The sequence below is a fragment of the Myodes glareolus genome, chromosome 14 (assembly GCF_982192425.1).
Source record: "Myodes glareolus chromosome 14, mMyoGla1.1, whole genome shotgun sequence".
In the NCBI taxonomy this organism is placed as follows: domain Eukaryota; kingdom Metazoa; phylum Chordata; class Mammalia; order Rodentia; family Cricetidae; genus Myodes; species Myodes glareolus.
In genome coordinates, this window is record NC_142039.1 from 770,079 (window position 1) to 786,279 (window position 16,201).

Consider the following 16,201-nt stretch of genomic DNA (forward strand, 5'->3'; position numbering starts at 1 on the left):
GTCAGCCCTCAGTTTGATTATTTTCAGTCTTCTACTCCTCATAGGTGAATCTGCTTCTTTTTTCTAGAGCTTTCAGCTGTGCTGTTAAATCTCTAATGTGTGCTTTTTCCATTTTCTTTATGTGGGCTTTCTTTCTTTTTGGAAAATAATAACCAAAGCCCTATGTTGTAAAATTATTAAATGAGATACTGTCATTTTTCAGAAGTTATATTCATTTGAATTACTATTTTTTCCCAGAAATGGATTACAGGGATGGAAGAAAATCTCTTCTGAATTCCAATTTGTCTGTATTTTCCTGTTTTCTTTGTCTGTGTCTTTATCTTCTTTATCGGTATCTCATGTAACTCTTGTCTGTGTCTTTTTGCTTTCCTTTGGTGTCATTCTGTTCCCCTCCAGTGGGAGTTTTCTCATGTGTCATTGCAGATGCATCATAATCTCAAGAATGCTGTGAACATATTTCCTAGAACTCTTCCAATTCCAGGGAGCTCAGAGCTGGAAGCAACCAGAGACCAAAATAGAACTCAGAAGAAGGATTCACTCATAATCAGATCAGCTAATTCATGTTACTGGGTGTTTTCAGGACCCAATATAATACTTGTTCTAAGAAATCCTCAAGGTTCTTCAGCATTATAATGAAAACCAATTTTTAGGGCACGTAGCTTTAATCCTAGCACTTGGCAAGCAGGTAGATTTCTGTAAGTTTGAGACCAGCCTGGCCTACATAGCAAGTTTGAGGTGCTGGGGCTACACAGTGAAAATCTATCCTCAAAATAAAAAGAATCCATTACTTTGGTCACTCTGTCGGAATGAAGAAATGTACACAGATAGAAAGAAGAGGCCAATGGACCTATCAGCACCACTCCTCAGTTTTGTGGTTTTTCTATGTTCTAGCTTGCTTTACATTTTCCTGAACGATGATGGACAATTGACTCCAACTTGGACAGTTCTCTAGGATTTTATGCTAATAGTGACACACACACACACACAAACACACACACACATACACAGAGACAGAGACAGAGAGAGAGAGCTATGATCTCTTGCCTTTAATGACAGAAAAAAATTGAAATTATAGAAGTCTATCTGATTCTTTCTAATACCACCTGTTTTGTAGTGGGCTCCCAGCATGGTAGAGACAGAATATGTGCATGGAGTTGCAAGAGACCAGTAATAAGGAAAAACCAAGAATAGATTTCTACTCAGTTTCCAGAAGAATGAGCTCCCATTGTTAACACTGGGACACAGACAGGAGTGGGATACATGAAGGCAACACTTTGAGGTGACAATCAGAGGTTCTGTTTTGAATATATGGGTATATTCATGAGAAGAGGGTCCAGAAAACCCTTTGAGAAAGATCACACTTTGTGATGGAGAATTTAGCAAAGGAGAGTTTTATAAAGAGGTTTGGAAGGTGGGAAAAGTAAAATGGGAATAGTCGTGGAATGAGGAAGGTCTCAGAAAGAGGTGGTGCTCAGTCAAGGCAAAGGATGCTGGGACTTAGAGAAATTTGAGATCAGAGACACATTCATTGGATGTGGCAATATGGAGGACATTGGTAAAGTTAAGAAGGACATTTTAGGTAATGGGCATGAAAGCTAGTTTGAAGAAAGTTTAAAGAAATGGTGGTAGCCACTGGTGTAAATGACATTGTGAGTTCCTGAGGTGTTTATTATCCTGTCTGTTTGACAGAGAGACATATAGATAGTGCCCCTGCTCTCTCTCACACACACTCACATACAAACACACGACACACAAAAGGTTACTTAAAAATTTTTCTGCCACATAGTCATCTACAGAGCAAGCCTCACCTGCCAGTTTAACAACCTTCATGTTCTGCCACCATTGAAATGCATAAACAAATATGCACTAGGCAAAAGTTTCATACTGTCTTGATCCTAGATGTGGTATTAATTTTATATGTCAACATGACTGGGCAGTGGAGCATCAGATGCTTCGCTGTTCCTGTCTGTAAAGATGTTCCTGAGACTTTTCTGTTACCATTGTACCATTAGACCTGATATTGCAGGTTACCAAGCAAGAATTTCCTGCCATGCCTCACTGCCTTTCTTAGGCAAAACATGTTCTATTGTCATTAGTTTTGAATGAAACTTGTACAAGTGGCTCTCCCAGGTGTTGAAGAGTATAGAATCACACCAGCACTCCTGGGTCTAGCTTCTTTGTTGTAGGAGGCTTGATTCCACCTACTCTCTCTATATATCTCTTTCAGCCTGGTTATCTTCTGTTAAACCATAGGTCAAAAGCAGCTTCTCTATTCATTAACCAATAAAAGCAACACATATACAGAAGGACTTCCCACACCATTTCCCCTTAGGAATTCTAGACACACACACAAAAAAAACAAAGTTTAGCCACATGTTTTTTTCGGTTTGCAGTATGCCCCAACTCCCTTAAGAGAGGTTTTCCTGATTCACCAGTTTCAGAAACAAACAAACAAACAAACAAACGAACAAAAAACTCACAAGATTTTGAACTGGTGGCTTCCCGGGTTGTGCTGCCAGCATAAACTATGGCTCTTTCAGGAGACCAAACATTTAAATGTGGTTTGTGAACAATGTGTTACAAATTGCTTAATAGAGTGACATAGACTGCTGCATACTTGGAACTGGGGCAATGTACACAGTTTTCAGAGGTGGTGAACATGCCTCCACCATGTTGGACTAGGCAGAGCCAAAAAACAAAGCAGCCAGGGCTTAACATTTTAAGAAGCACTCCTGGACAGATTAGAATTTCAAATACATAACAGTACAGATCCAGACATAAAAGACCTCTAAATGAGACACAGTGTGTCTAAAATATGTACATAGGCTTGGGAAAGAGAAGAAAAAGAGTAAAGAGATAGCAACTGTAACATAACAAAGTACGGACAGTCATAGATTAAAGGAGTAAAGATAATGAAATATTAAACTTGTAGAAAAACTAACAGAGTAAAAAAAAATAAGTCCATAAAGATGGACTATCCACAGAGTCTAGATTATGCATATCATTGTGTTTTCTTTCTAAGTACAGAGAGACATTCCATTTTATGGGCTGCTAAGCTAACCCAACATATATATTTTAAAGATATCTTGACTTCAAAATTTGGATCTAAGGATTTGTTGCCTTGAGAAAGAGATTCTGCCTTTGTTTCCACAGAAGATGAGAACCTATGGATTCATTCCAGGCTAATGTGGTTTAATGGACCAAAACCCTCTGAAAGGTCACCATGAACACCCCCCAAAATTACTTTGCCCAACAAAAAGCAGGGAAAAGTTTGGAGAGAACTATGCCCAAATTCCCAGATATTGTTAATAAATGTTTGTTTACATTTAAAAGGGTATATATATATATGCTATAGAGATTTACATTGGCATGGATCTTGATTAATTGATACAAATTTAAGGTGAATTTTGTTATATGTATATTTCTGCTCTTGGTGAAGGTATTGTGTTTGTGCAGCTCATTTAAAAATGTAATATATAATTAATAAATATAGGTTATTTGATAATCATCAATAATAGTCAACCTTGTAGTCATGTTAGAGTTTCTATATGTACAGAGATACATTTCAGATGGATAGTTATTCTTCAATCCTTTCAAAGTTTATAGAATATGGCATTTAAAATGTTTTAATAACTTAGGACTTTCCATGACAATGAGACAGATTTGCTCCTGGTAGCACCAATCTACTTCAAGAGGATGATGGGCATCAAAGAGGCTCCTTATGGAGTTTGGTAGTCATTTGGCAAGAAACTGTTCTTGCCTGGATTACTTGCTGTTATTCTTTACGTACTGGATATGCAGGACCCACAGAAAACTAACTGCAAAACTTGCCTAAAGGTGAGATGGCTCTTCAGGGTTCCCATTTCTAGAAAGAGTCTGCCAGACATTCTGCAGGACACAGAATAAAGTAACTGACACATTGCCAACATAGGCTAAAAATCTTTGAAATTTTCTGCTTCATGGGAAAGTCTGCCAGATACTATGGGCCTCTGGGCTGAAGATTGGATGCTTCAACAAAACAAAAGATCTTTGGGTGACTGTCCAGGCAGTGAGATGTCTCTGTCAAGTCTAGAGTTTTGGAAATTGCTTACAATGCACTTCCTGTTTACTTAGGTAATATTATATCCTTCTGGAGTCTTTGATGAAGTTGAAGAATGGATAGTTATAATTATAGTTGTTTTCTTTAGTTATAATAAAGATAAAGTAGATATAAATATAACTGTAATTCTTGCTTAATATCTGTTTTGTTATATGTAATTTTACTAAGTTAAAACATTCCTTTTACTTAAACAGAAAAGGGAAAATGGTGTGGGATGTCCTTCTGTGTGTGTGTCACTTTTATTGGTTAATGAATAAAGAACCTAATTGAGCCTATGACAGAGCAAAACAGAGCTGAGTGATTATTTTGAGTCTGAGCAGCCAGGAATGAACAAGTGGCCTCCGAAAACACTCTACCATCTATATAACTGTATGAATCAATTAGTTTTAATCTTACTTTAGATAATTAGTAGACAGACCAATACCATTTCTTGATATACCGTAATAAATTTTCTATTCACTTCATTTCTCTGGAAAGTCCTCTTATCTGGAGTGATGCAACCTCAATTTCTTTTTAATAAAGGCTCATATATACAACAGGGATTGTTTTTTCTTTTTTGAATGTACTGTCCTGTAGATTCCTTAACATTGATCTCATGACCAACAGCATTGTAACCCATGCCTGAATAAAGCTCACTTGATATATTTGAATTCTCTGTAGGTATATTGTAGCATTCTTGTGCCCAACAACAATAGACAGCATTTCAGCCCTGTGTTTTTTATGTACCACTGGAAGCAAAATCAACAATAAGCACAGAAATATCAATAAACATAAGGATACATAGACCAAAAATGATGTTTTTTTATAACATTTGATCTGGAACAAGAAAGCAGAGTATTACCTATTTAGCCTGAACTAGAAATGTGTTTACAAAACACCTAAAATTGTTGAGTGTTTTTGCCATCCTATATATACCCTTAAGTAATCATGAAAGTGTCACCACTGTTGATTTTAGAATTACAAGCTTATTTTCTCATGTAGATAACTTTGCAAATGTGAATCCATGAATGATAAAGACTGGTACCATACACCAATATTAAGGCAGACTCTACACCAAATCCTGCAGACACTACACCAAAAAGCAAGGTTGGACTATGATGTCAGTATTTTTCCAGGTGGTACTAGCATATTATGCAGACCCACATTCAACTCAAGTTCTGGCCTTTCCTATCAATCAACTGGATAAATAAATTCACTCTCTGTGTTTTGAGATTGACAGCAGAGGACAGGGATATCCAAATCAGCTATTTGCTTATGCAGCTTATTTGTGTCTTGAGAACTCGTCCAAGTAGCAGTACTTCTGGGAACCTCAGTTATATGAAGAAGTGAAACACAAAACAATTGTTTTGTCTTAGGTTTCTCAGTCCCCATAGTCATTTATGTCCTAGAGTCAATATTTCATTTCTAAATTGGGTCTGATAGCAATAAGAGATGTTTCTCAAAATGTAAGTTGTGGATGACATAAAAATGAATGAGTTTTGTTCTCAGGTCATCTACTTCCAGCTTGGCTTTTCTTTCCCCAAGTCCAGATCAAAGATGTAAATGAATGTTTTAGTTCACTCAACATTTGTGTTACACGGAGAAACCAAACTTCCATATAGGTAGTGTCCCAAATACACAAAAAGACATAGCAGGAATTGTGCCTCTTTTTCAATAATTGTAAGTCCATGTCTTTACGGTGTTAGCTTTCCACACTTTAGCAGGCATGTGTCCAAGGAACTTTCTAATCCCATTTCATCCACATAGATGTCATAGAAAATGGTGGGCAAGACATATGGTAAGGATTTCAAATTCCCCAAAATTCCCTTGCATAAGCCAGGGAAAAAATAATAAGGTATCCTGCTGTATCAGTCAGGCAGAAGCATATTGTCTCTGAATTTCTTTGTTATTTGAGCCATGACAGGGAATATTCCCTAAATATAGCAGCATCATAGATATCTGTGACTATGCCACTTTGCTGCAGAAAAGAGATCATATCAAAAGACTAGCTGTTTTAAATTCTCTTCCTAATTAGTCTTACAATGTACATTGTTCTTTTCCAAGCATAGTCCCTTCTCTGTGGCTCTGTGGAGGAAGTTTATAGGAATTAGATTGGAATAGTCACCTCTACATCCTTCAAAGCTTTAGAGGATGTACAAATTCCTACATAGCCTCAAAAACATGCCATTGTTCTTTGAAATCTTTTACTAGAAAGAAAGAATTCAAAGGGTTTTTATTTTGTCCATGTCATCACAGATATTCTTGTTTCACAAGTTGAGAGTGATGGGGATTTTTTCACATTGCTGACAGTAAGACTAAAGGAGGAGTTTGTTATAAGCTTTGTCCATCTACCTCTTTCATTCAGTATGCAAGAACCTGCTTAGATTCCTAGTACATTGACACTTGTTTTATTGACAGAATCTTGCTGCTGACCCCTAACTGCAAAGGAGACTAAGAAATGAAGTATTTAAAATTGTCAGTCCGTCTAGTAGGGGGCATGGGAGGAAGCTCTGTAAAATGCTACATGGTCTTCTTCCAGGTTTTCACAAGCCAAGGCCTTTTTACAGCTTGGATACTAGGACCTTTGTTAAAGGGTCATGTCTGTCATTCTCTGGCTTGCATGAACATTCCAGTTTATACATATGGCCTTATATTCTAAAAGCTTAGAGTCCTGTCAGGGGCAAACAAACACTTTGTGGGATAAGTTTTGCTATTAAGTCATGTTTTTGTATTCTTTTATTTTATTATCTTCCTATCAATATAAAAGGAGCAATGACTTTCTATTATGCTTTGTCCCTGGAGGAAGGATGGGTGCAGCTCAGCACAAGCAGTCATCATTCAACTCTGAGCTTCAAGATGAGATTTTTAACTTCTTAGCTAACACATGATGTAAAAGACATGTGGTTTTGATTTTTCACAAAACAGGCCTGATTACGAAAGAAAATATACACCTTAGAAAACTACAGATTCAGAAGCTATGGGAGGGGAATATAGATTTTTATTAAAAATCAGCTCAATGAGGATAGTAACTGTTCTTCCTTCACTTGATGTAATAAATTTGAAGAGATTAAAGGAGGTTTGAGGAAGTTAGGTGACCCAGGAGCACCTTCTTATCCTGCTGGTTAATCCTGCCCTTATGCAATAAGCCTGGAAGGAGCAATAGCAATCTTCTGAGAGGTTTGGATGTCCTCAGGGATGCATTCAGGTTCTTCATTTCAAGTAGTTGCTGAGACTGGTGCTGCCTGAGTAGCTGATGGAACAGGTCTCATGTATTGTCTCAGTAGAGGAACCTTAGAGTGGCCCCCTCAAGTACAGTGCCCTCACAGTGGATAAAAAAAGCAGGAGACAGTGGAAGAGTAAGGGCTGGGAAGATGATGTGGAGGTACATAGCGAGGGTGTGTGCATGGAGGTAATGAGTTGATTGGGGCTGGAGGGTTGTAGCTCAGAGTGTTTGGCTAGATGACCAAACCAGGTTTTATTCCCCCCACATACCCACTGCAAAAACTGCATGTTGTGGTGTAGTAAGGAGCTGCGGGCAGGCCTGCTTTTTATCCCGCCCGGCTCCCGCACAGCTAGCTTAGCCCCAGAAATAATAACACATAAGTTGTATTCATTTAAACACTGCCTGGCCCATTATCTCTAAAGAGTTAGTTACTGGCTAACTCTCACATCTTGATTAACCCATTTCTAATAATCTGTGTAGCACCACGAGGTGGTGGCTTACCTGGAAAGATTCACCATGTCTGACCGACCTGGTGGCTGCCTCCATGGCATCTGCCTCATTGTCCTCTTTCCAGCATTCTGTTCTGTTTACTCTGCCTACCTAATTTTCTGTCCTATCAAAGGGCCAAGGCAGTCTCTTTATTGACCAATGAGGCCCACCTACATCATTGTGGCACATGTTTGTAATCTCAGGCCTAAGGGAGAAGGGCTGGAGGAGTAGAAGTTCAGGATCATCCTCAACTATATAGCAAGTTCTGTCCAGTTTGGGATACATAAGACCCTCTCAGAAACAACAACAAAAAACAAAACCAAAAATGAGTAGACCCAGTGGTATGGCTAGAGGCCATGTCACTGATGATGTTTTTCAGCAACTGATGCCAGTTCTGAACGCCTAAAGTCAGGTGGAATTTCCCTTCTCTTAAAAAGCCAGCAAGAATCAGAGAAAACACACAACACCTCACACTCCAGGCCTCAATGTAGGCTGCCGTGGAACTCACCCAGAAGCACGGGTTAAACAAAGAGATGGGAAGTGGCAGAAAAGTGGTTAGGGTCTTAAAATTACTGAAAAAAAAAACCCACAGGTAAAGCAACCCCAGCGTGTGTTTTCAGATGTGTATAGGTGCTGTGGATCAGTGGCTAGGTTGAGCTGGCTTTGGTTGTTGTTGCTCTTTTTGTTCGTTTTTCCTGCTTTTTTCTTGTGCTGGGTAGAACCCAGGGTCTTGCATATGTTAAGCAAACACTCTACATCTCTAGCCATAGTTAAGTTTTATTACAAATGGTACAAAAGTTTCCACTATATTATAAACAAATTGTGACTATTAACTTCAGGCCTTCATCACAAACATGTGAACCATTAACTACAACTAATGTGCAACATGGACATAGGGAGGATGATTAGAAAGTGGCATGAACCTAGAAAGGGGAGTCAATTTCTTTCTGGAAAAAAGAGGAAACCATTCAAAGAGGAAATTCCATTTAAGAATTATTTTTATTTTTAGCTGAATACACAGCTTTTTATTTCTTTACTTTCTCTAGCTTTGGAAGCTTTGTGATTTAGTGATAGAAGGATGATAGAGTCAGTTTTCCAGCTTAAAATACTTGCACATCAAGATCATCTCGATTCTTTAATAAATTATACAAAAAGATAATGAGACAACACATGTGTACTCTTAGAACTAATGGGCAGTTCAGTCAGAGCCTGACAAGGGACCTCCTCTCCCCTTGAGGACACAGAGCAGTCCTTGTTTATACCAACACACCATCTTTCCAACACAGCCAGCCTCTGTCCTTGATGATTTCCAGCTGTGGGGAATGTGCATGGCCAGTTGTTAAAGCAGATGTTCACTTTCCTCACCCACCCACCAGCCCAGGGTCTTGATGCTGATTCACAGAAACCATTCTCTGATTGGTGGTGGTGCCCCTACCACACTGTCATCTGAAGTCAGACACACCTCTGTGGTTGCTCCCTTTTTCACATATTGCTGAAGCAGTTTTGAAGCTCAAAACCATGAACTTGTCTTTTATCAGATATCAGAGATAATTTCCTGGGGACTGACTCCAGCAATCTGTCATTTGTCCATTGGCGAAGTTTTATGGACTTTGGGGGAAAAAAAACAAATAGGCACCCTCTTAGTCACTATACTATTACTGTGAGAAGATACCATGACCAAGGCAACTTATAAAAGGAAGTATTTAATTGGGGGCCTGCGTAGAGTTTCAGTGGTTTAGTCCATGAGCATCATGGTGGGGAAAAAGATGACAGGCGGGCAGGTACACATGGTACTGGAGCAGCAGCCAGGCACAGGATGGGCTCTCAGCTAATCCTCTAAGAATGCTACACCCACTAATCCTTTCCAAACCTTTGTCCATAAACTGAAAACCAAACATTCAAATATATGAACCTATGGGGCCATTCCCATTAAAGTCATCACAGGTACTCACGAGTTGGGGTTGTACAAGGCATTCTTTCCGGATTAAACAATGAGGAAATTGTGCTTCTGGGAACGCACTATAAAAATGAAAGCTTCAGTTGTGCAAGTTTCTTCTCATCTCACATCAGTATTTAAAATTCAATGTTTGTGAAATTTTCAGCCTCATCTTTTTTTTCTTAGAGGTTTTTAAATTAGTTCAAGTGAGATATCAATGACTGGAGAGATGGCTCAGGAGCTAAGAGTTTTTATTTGTCGTCCTCCCTGAAATTCTAAGTTTAGTTCTCAAAACTCATACTGGGTGACTGTAACTACAGCTTGGATCCTCTTCTGGCCTCTGTGGGCACCTGTACACTCATGAAACATCTATACACACATATACATAAAAATAAAAATATTTTTAAAATAAAGTAGGCTACCCATTCATACTCTGATTCTTTTTCATAGGATTTCTAATTTACTGTCCAAAAATGTATGGATATCAAATGCTCACCACTGAGGAGATGCATAGCTAAGCTATCTTCAGTTAGGTTCTATCTATCTGTCTGTCTGTCTATCTACCTATCTACCTATCTACCTATCTACCTATCTACCTATCTACCTATCTACCTACCTACCTATCTACCTACCTACCTACCTACCTACCTACCTACCTACCTACCTACCTATCTATCTATCTATCTATCTATCTATCTATCTATCTATCTATCTATCTATCTATCTATCTTGTGGAGGCCCAAAAATGTGAGCCTATTTCCACCTTGTCGGACAGAGAGTTGGAGGTTGCTTTAAGGGGCTGACAAGAGTAGTTGCACATTCCAACTCAGGATATAATTGCTTGTGACATTAAAATAGCTCATACAAGTACTCCAAGCCATCCTGACAGATGGTCAGGATATGCAAATGTACTTCAATCCTTTATTTGTAACAATGAGGTCACCTGGAGAGTGGCTGCCTTCAGGATACTTGGTCTAGGGCAGCTTCACTGCCTAAACAACAGAATGCTAATGATTTGATGTCTCAAAATGTTACAGCGATTAATTGTCTAGTTGTCTTTTGTACCATGTTAATAAAGTCTTTTGTTATATTCTCCCCCCTCCACATTTGTATTTGGGTATAAAAACATATGGAAAAATAAATGTAGGTGATTTGAGTATTCACTCAATATTATACCAGTATTATCTATGGTTTCAGTTTTATTATTTTCACATGTCTCCATATTCTTTTTGTTAATTTTTATTAAAAATTTTCACCTCCTTCCCTCCTCCAACTTTCCTCCCTCTCTACTCCCTCCACTTCCCCCTCCCTCTCCTGTCCAAAGAACAGCCAGGGTTCCCTGCCCTGTGGGAAGTCCAAGGTCCCCATCCCTCCATCCAGGTCTAGGAAGGTGAGCATCCAACCAGACTAGGCTCCCACAAAGCCAGTAGATGCAGTAGATTCAAAAATCAGTGCCACTGTCCTTGGCTTCTCAGTTAGCCCTCATTGTCAGCCACATTCAGAGAGTCCGGTTTGATCACATGCTCCATCAGTTCTAGTCCAGCTGGCTTTGGTGAGCTCCCATTATATCAGCCACACCATCTCAGTGGGTGGGCACACCCCTCGCGGTCCTGACTTCCTTGTTCATGTTCTCCCTCCTTCTGCTCCGCATTTGGACCTTGAGAGCTCAGTCCAGTGGTCCAATGTGGGTCTCTGTCTCTATCTCCATCCATCACCAGATGAAGGTTCTATGGTGATATGTAATATATTCATCAGTCTGGCTATAGGATAGGGCCAGTTCAGGTGCCCTCTCCTCAGCTGCCCAAGGAACAAGTTGGGGCCATCTCCTTGGACACCTGGGATCCCCTCTAGAGCCAAGTCTCTTACCAACCCTAAAATGGCTCCCTTAATTAAGATGTATACTTCCCTGCTCCCATATCCACCCTTCCTCCATTCCAACCATCCCATTCCCCCCAGCACTCCCCATCCTCCCCTTCTGCCTTCTTTCTCCCCATCTCCTCTTAACCCCACCCCACCCCCACCCCCTAGCTCCCAATTTTTGCCTAGCAATCTTGTCTACTTCCAATATACAGGAAGATAACTACATGTTTTTCTTTGGCTTCACCGGATCACAAACTATAGGCTCAATGTCCTTTATTTGTGGCTATAGTCCACTAATAAGTGAGTGCATACCATATACCTCTTTTTGGGTCTGGGTTATCTCACTCAGTAAAGTGTTTTCTATTTCCATCCATTTGCATGCAAAATTCAAGATGTCATTGTTATTTACCTCTGAGTAGTACCCTAATGCATATATATTCCACACTTTCTTTATCCATTCTTCCATTGAGGGGCATCTAGGTTGTTTCCGGGTTCTGGCTATTACAAATAATGCTGCTATGAACATAGTTGAACAAATACTTTTGTAGTATGGTTGGGCATCTCTTGGGTATATTCCCAGGAGTGGTGTTGCTGGATCCTGGGGTAGGCTGATCCTGAATTTCCTGAGAAACCGCCACATTGATATCCAAAGTGGTTGCACAAATTTGCATTCTCACCAGCAATGAATGAGTGTTCCCCTTACCCCACATCCTTTCCAGCAAAGGTTATCTTTGGTGCTTTTGATTTTAGCCACTCTGACAGGTGGAAGATAGTATCTCAAAGTTGTTTTGATTTGCATTTCTCTGATTGCTAAGGAGGTTGAGCCTGACCTTAAATGTCTTTTGGCCATTTGAACTTCTTCAGTTGAGAATTCTCTGTCCAGTTCAGTGCCCTATTTTTTAATTTGGTTAATTAGCATTTTAAAGTCTAGTTTCTTGAATTCTTTATATATTTTGGAGATCAGACCTTTGTCTCATGTGGGATTGGTGAAGATCTTCTCCCAATCAGTAGGTTGCCTTTTTGTCTTAATGACAGTGTCCCTTGCTTTACAGAAGCTTCTCAGTTTTAGGAGGTCCCATTTATTCAATGTTGCCCTTACTGTCTGTGCTGCTTGGGTTATACATAGGAAGTGGTCTCCTGTGCCCATGAGTTGTAGACTACTTCACACTTTCTCTTCTATCAGGTTCAGTGTATTCAGATTAATATTGAGGTCTTCAATCCATTTGGACTTGAGTTTTGGGCATGGTGATAGATATGGATCTACTTTCATTCTTCTACAGGTTGACATCCAGTTATGCCAGCACCATTTGTTGAAAATGCTTTCTTTCTTCCATTGTATACTTTTGACTCCATTGTCAAAAATCAGGTGTTCATAGGTTTGTGGGTTAATAGCTGGGTCTTCAGTTTGATTCCATAGGTCGACTTCTCTGTTTTTGTGCCAATACCAAGTTGTTTTCATTACTGTAGCTCTGTAATAGAGTTTGAAGTCAGGGATGGTAATGCTTCCAGAAGTTCCTTTATGGTATAAAATTGTTTCGGCTATCCTGGTTTTTTTTTTTGTTACTACATATAAAGTGGATTATTGTTCTCTCAAGGTCTGTGAAGAATTTTGTTGGGATTTTAATGGGGATTGCTTTGAATTTATAGATTGCCTTTGGTAGAATTGCCATTTTTACTATGTTAATACTACCCATCCAAGAGATCCTTCCATTTTTTGGTGTCCTCTTCAATTTCTTTCTTCAATGCCTTAAAATTCTAATCAAATAGATCTTTCACTTCCTTGGTTAGAGTTACTCCAAGAAAATTTAAGCTCTTTATAGCATTCATAAAAGGTGATGTTTCTCTGATTTCCCTCTCTGCTTCTCTATCCATTGTGTATAGGAGGGCTACTGATTTTTTTGAGTTGATCTTGTAACCTGCCACATCACTGAAGGTATTTATCAGCTGTAAGAGTTCTTTGGTAGAGTTTTTGGGGTTACTAATACACACTATCATATCATCTGCAAACAACAAAAGTTTGACTTCTTCTTTTCCTATTTGAATTCCCTTGATCTTCTTATGTTGTTTTATTGCTATTGCTAGAACTTCAAGAACTATGTTGAAGAAATATGGTGAGAGTGGACAGCCTTGTCTTGCTCTTACTTTTAGAGGAATGACTTTGAGTTTCTCTCCATTTAAGATGATATTAGCTGTTGGCTTGCTGTATATTGCTTTTATTATATTTAGATATGATTCTTGTATCCCTAATCTCTCCAAGACCTTTATCATAAAGAGATGTTGAATTTTATCAAATGCTTTTTCCACATCTAATGAAATTATCATATGGTTCTTTTTCATTCGGTTTATTTATATGATGGATTACATTGATAGATTTTTGTATGTTGAAAAAACCCTGTATCTCAGGGAAGAAGCCTACTTGATTGTAATGGATAATTTTTTAAATGTGTTCTTGGATTCTGTTTGCCAGAATATTATTGAAAATTTTTACATCGATATTCATGAGTGAGATTGTTCTGTAATTCTCGTTCTTGGTTGGATGTTTGTGTGGTTTTCGAATCAGGATGACTGTAGCTTCATAAAAAGTGTTTTGCAATGACTCTTCTGATTCTATTATGTGAAACACATTAAGGAGTATAGGTATCAGCTCTTTTCGGAAGTTCTGATGAAATTCTGCATTAAAACGATCAGGTCCTGTACTGTTTTTTTGGTTGGGAGGTTTTTTATGACAGCTTCTATTTCCTCAGGACTTATAGGTCTATTTAAATTGTTCACCTGGTTTTGATTTAATTTTGGTAAATGGTATTTATCTAAAAACAAGCCCATTTCTTTTACATTTTCCAACTCTGTGGCATATAAACTTTTGTAGTAAGACCTAATGATTCTCTGAATTTCCTCGGTGACTGCTGTTATGTCCCCCTTTTCATTTCTGATCTTATTAATTTGCATATTCTCTCTCTGCCTTTTGATTAGTTTGGATAAATGTTTGTCAATCTTGTTGACTTTCTCAAAGAATCAGCTCTTTGTTTCATTGATTCTTTGGATTGTTTTCTATGTTTCTATTTTGTTGGTTACAGCCCTCAGTTGGATTATTTCCAGTCTTCTACTCCTTCTGGTGAGTCTGCTTCTTTTTTTCTAGATCTTTCAGCTGTGTTGTTAAGTCACTAACGTGAACTTTCTCCGTTTTATTTTTGTTTTTTTTTGTTTTTTTTTTATAACAGTCTCTTAAGAGTTTATTATAAACCAGCTTCAAAGGTCACAGTGGGAAAAAAACAGGACTATGTACAGCCTTTTGGGAAACAGGCAAGGAGATGAGGAGAACCAAGATGAGCCTAGAGCCTTGGAGGGCATATTCCCCAGGGAGGGGGGCCCTGAAAGGGAAACCAGACGATCCGGGAGACTCCATGAACAGCATACAAACAAAGAGGCGTGTGGTAACTCGGCTCCGGGGACTAGGACCCACACCTCGGTGAAACTACTGCCATAATGCTGTGCGAGGATCAAAGCAGACCTCGCATCTCTGGAGGAGGAGGTCGCATCCCAGGAGAAGGCATGCCCATTGGAGTTCCTCGGCCAGGAGGGATCCCCATTGGGGGACCCATAGGAGGCCTCATGCCAGGAGGAGGGCCCATCATACCTGGAGGAGGCGCCCCTCGGCCTATAGGTGGAGGAGGATCCCCACGACCAGGTGGGTACTGAGTTGGAGCTCCTGCAATACTGGTTGTGGCTGCAGCTGCAGCCGCCGCAACAGTGCCTCTTCCTTGTGGAGTCATCACCTGCTGCAATGGTCCTCCTACCCCACGGACTGGCCCAGCAAGTACTGCAGGGGCCTGGGGCATGGGAACACCAGCCGGGATTCCTCTACCAGCAGCTCTGCCAATACCTGGCCCCCCAGCAGCTCCAGCAAGTGGCACTCTGGCAATACCAGTATCTTTGGGAGGAGGTCCTTCTACTGTCATGGAGACCAGGTTCTCTCCTCGAAGCAACACCAGACCGAGAACTCGCTTCTCTTCCCTTTCTGCTTGTTTGGCATTCTTTGGCTTGATCTTCCTGAATTCATCACAGTCACAGAGGATCAAGTTCATATGCTTGTCAAAAGCCTTGAAGGTCCCGATGAAGATCCGGCCATCTTGCAGGATGCACCTCATCCTGTAGTCAATGTGCTGCAGCATCTTGCTGCTCTTACCCACAGTCATGGTGGCGGCTCCGATGGCTCAGATTCCCGCCGAATTCGTTTCCACAGAAGCCTAGTCGGCAGTCGGCAGCCAGCAGCGATATTCCCTCCGTTTTTGTTTTTTTTTTTAATGTGGGCACTTAAAGCTATGAACTTTCCTCTTAGCACTGCTTTCATAGTGTCCCATAGGTTTGGGTATGTTGTATCTTTATTTTTGTTAAATTCAAGGAAGACATAAATTTCTTTCTTTATTCCTTCTCTGAGCCAGGGGTGATTCAGTAGTTGACTGTTCAGTTTCCATGAGTTTTTAGGCTTTCTGGGGATAGAATTATTGTTAAATTCTAACTTTATTCCATGGTGATCCGATAAAACACAGGTGGTTACTAATATTTTTTGTATCTGTGGAAGTTTGCTTTGTTACCGAGTATGTGGCCAATTTTCAAG

At 39.7% G+C, this 16,201-nt stretch overlaps 1 pseudogene; it reads right to left on the minus strand.

Moving 5' to 3' along the window:
* Positions 1-14,814: 14,814 nt before the first annotated feature.
* On the minus strand, positions 14,815-15,863 carry LOC148119739 (small nuclear ribonucleoprotein-associated protein B pseudogene; annotated as a pseudogene).
* Positions 15,864-16,201: the final 338 nt, after the last annotated feature.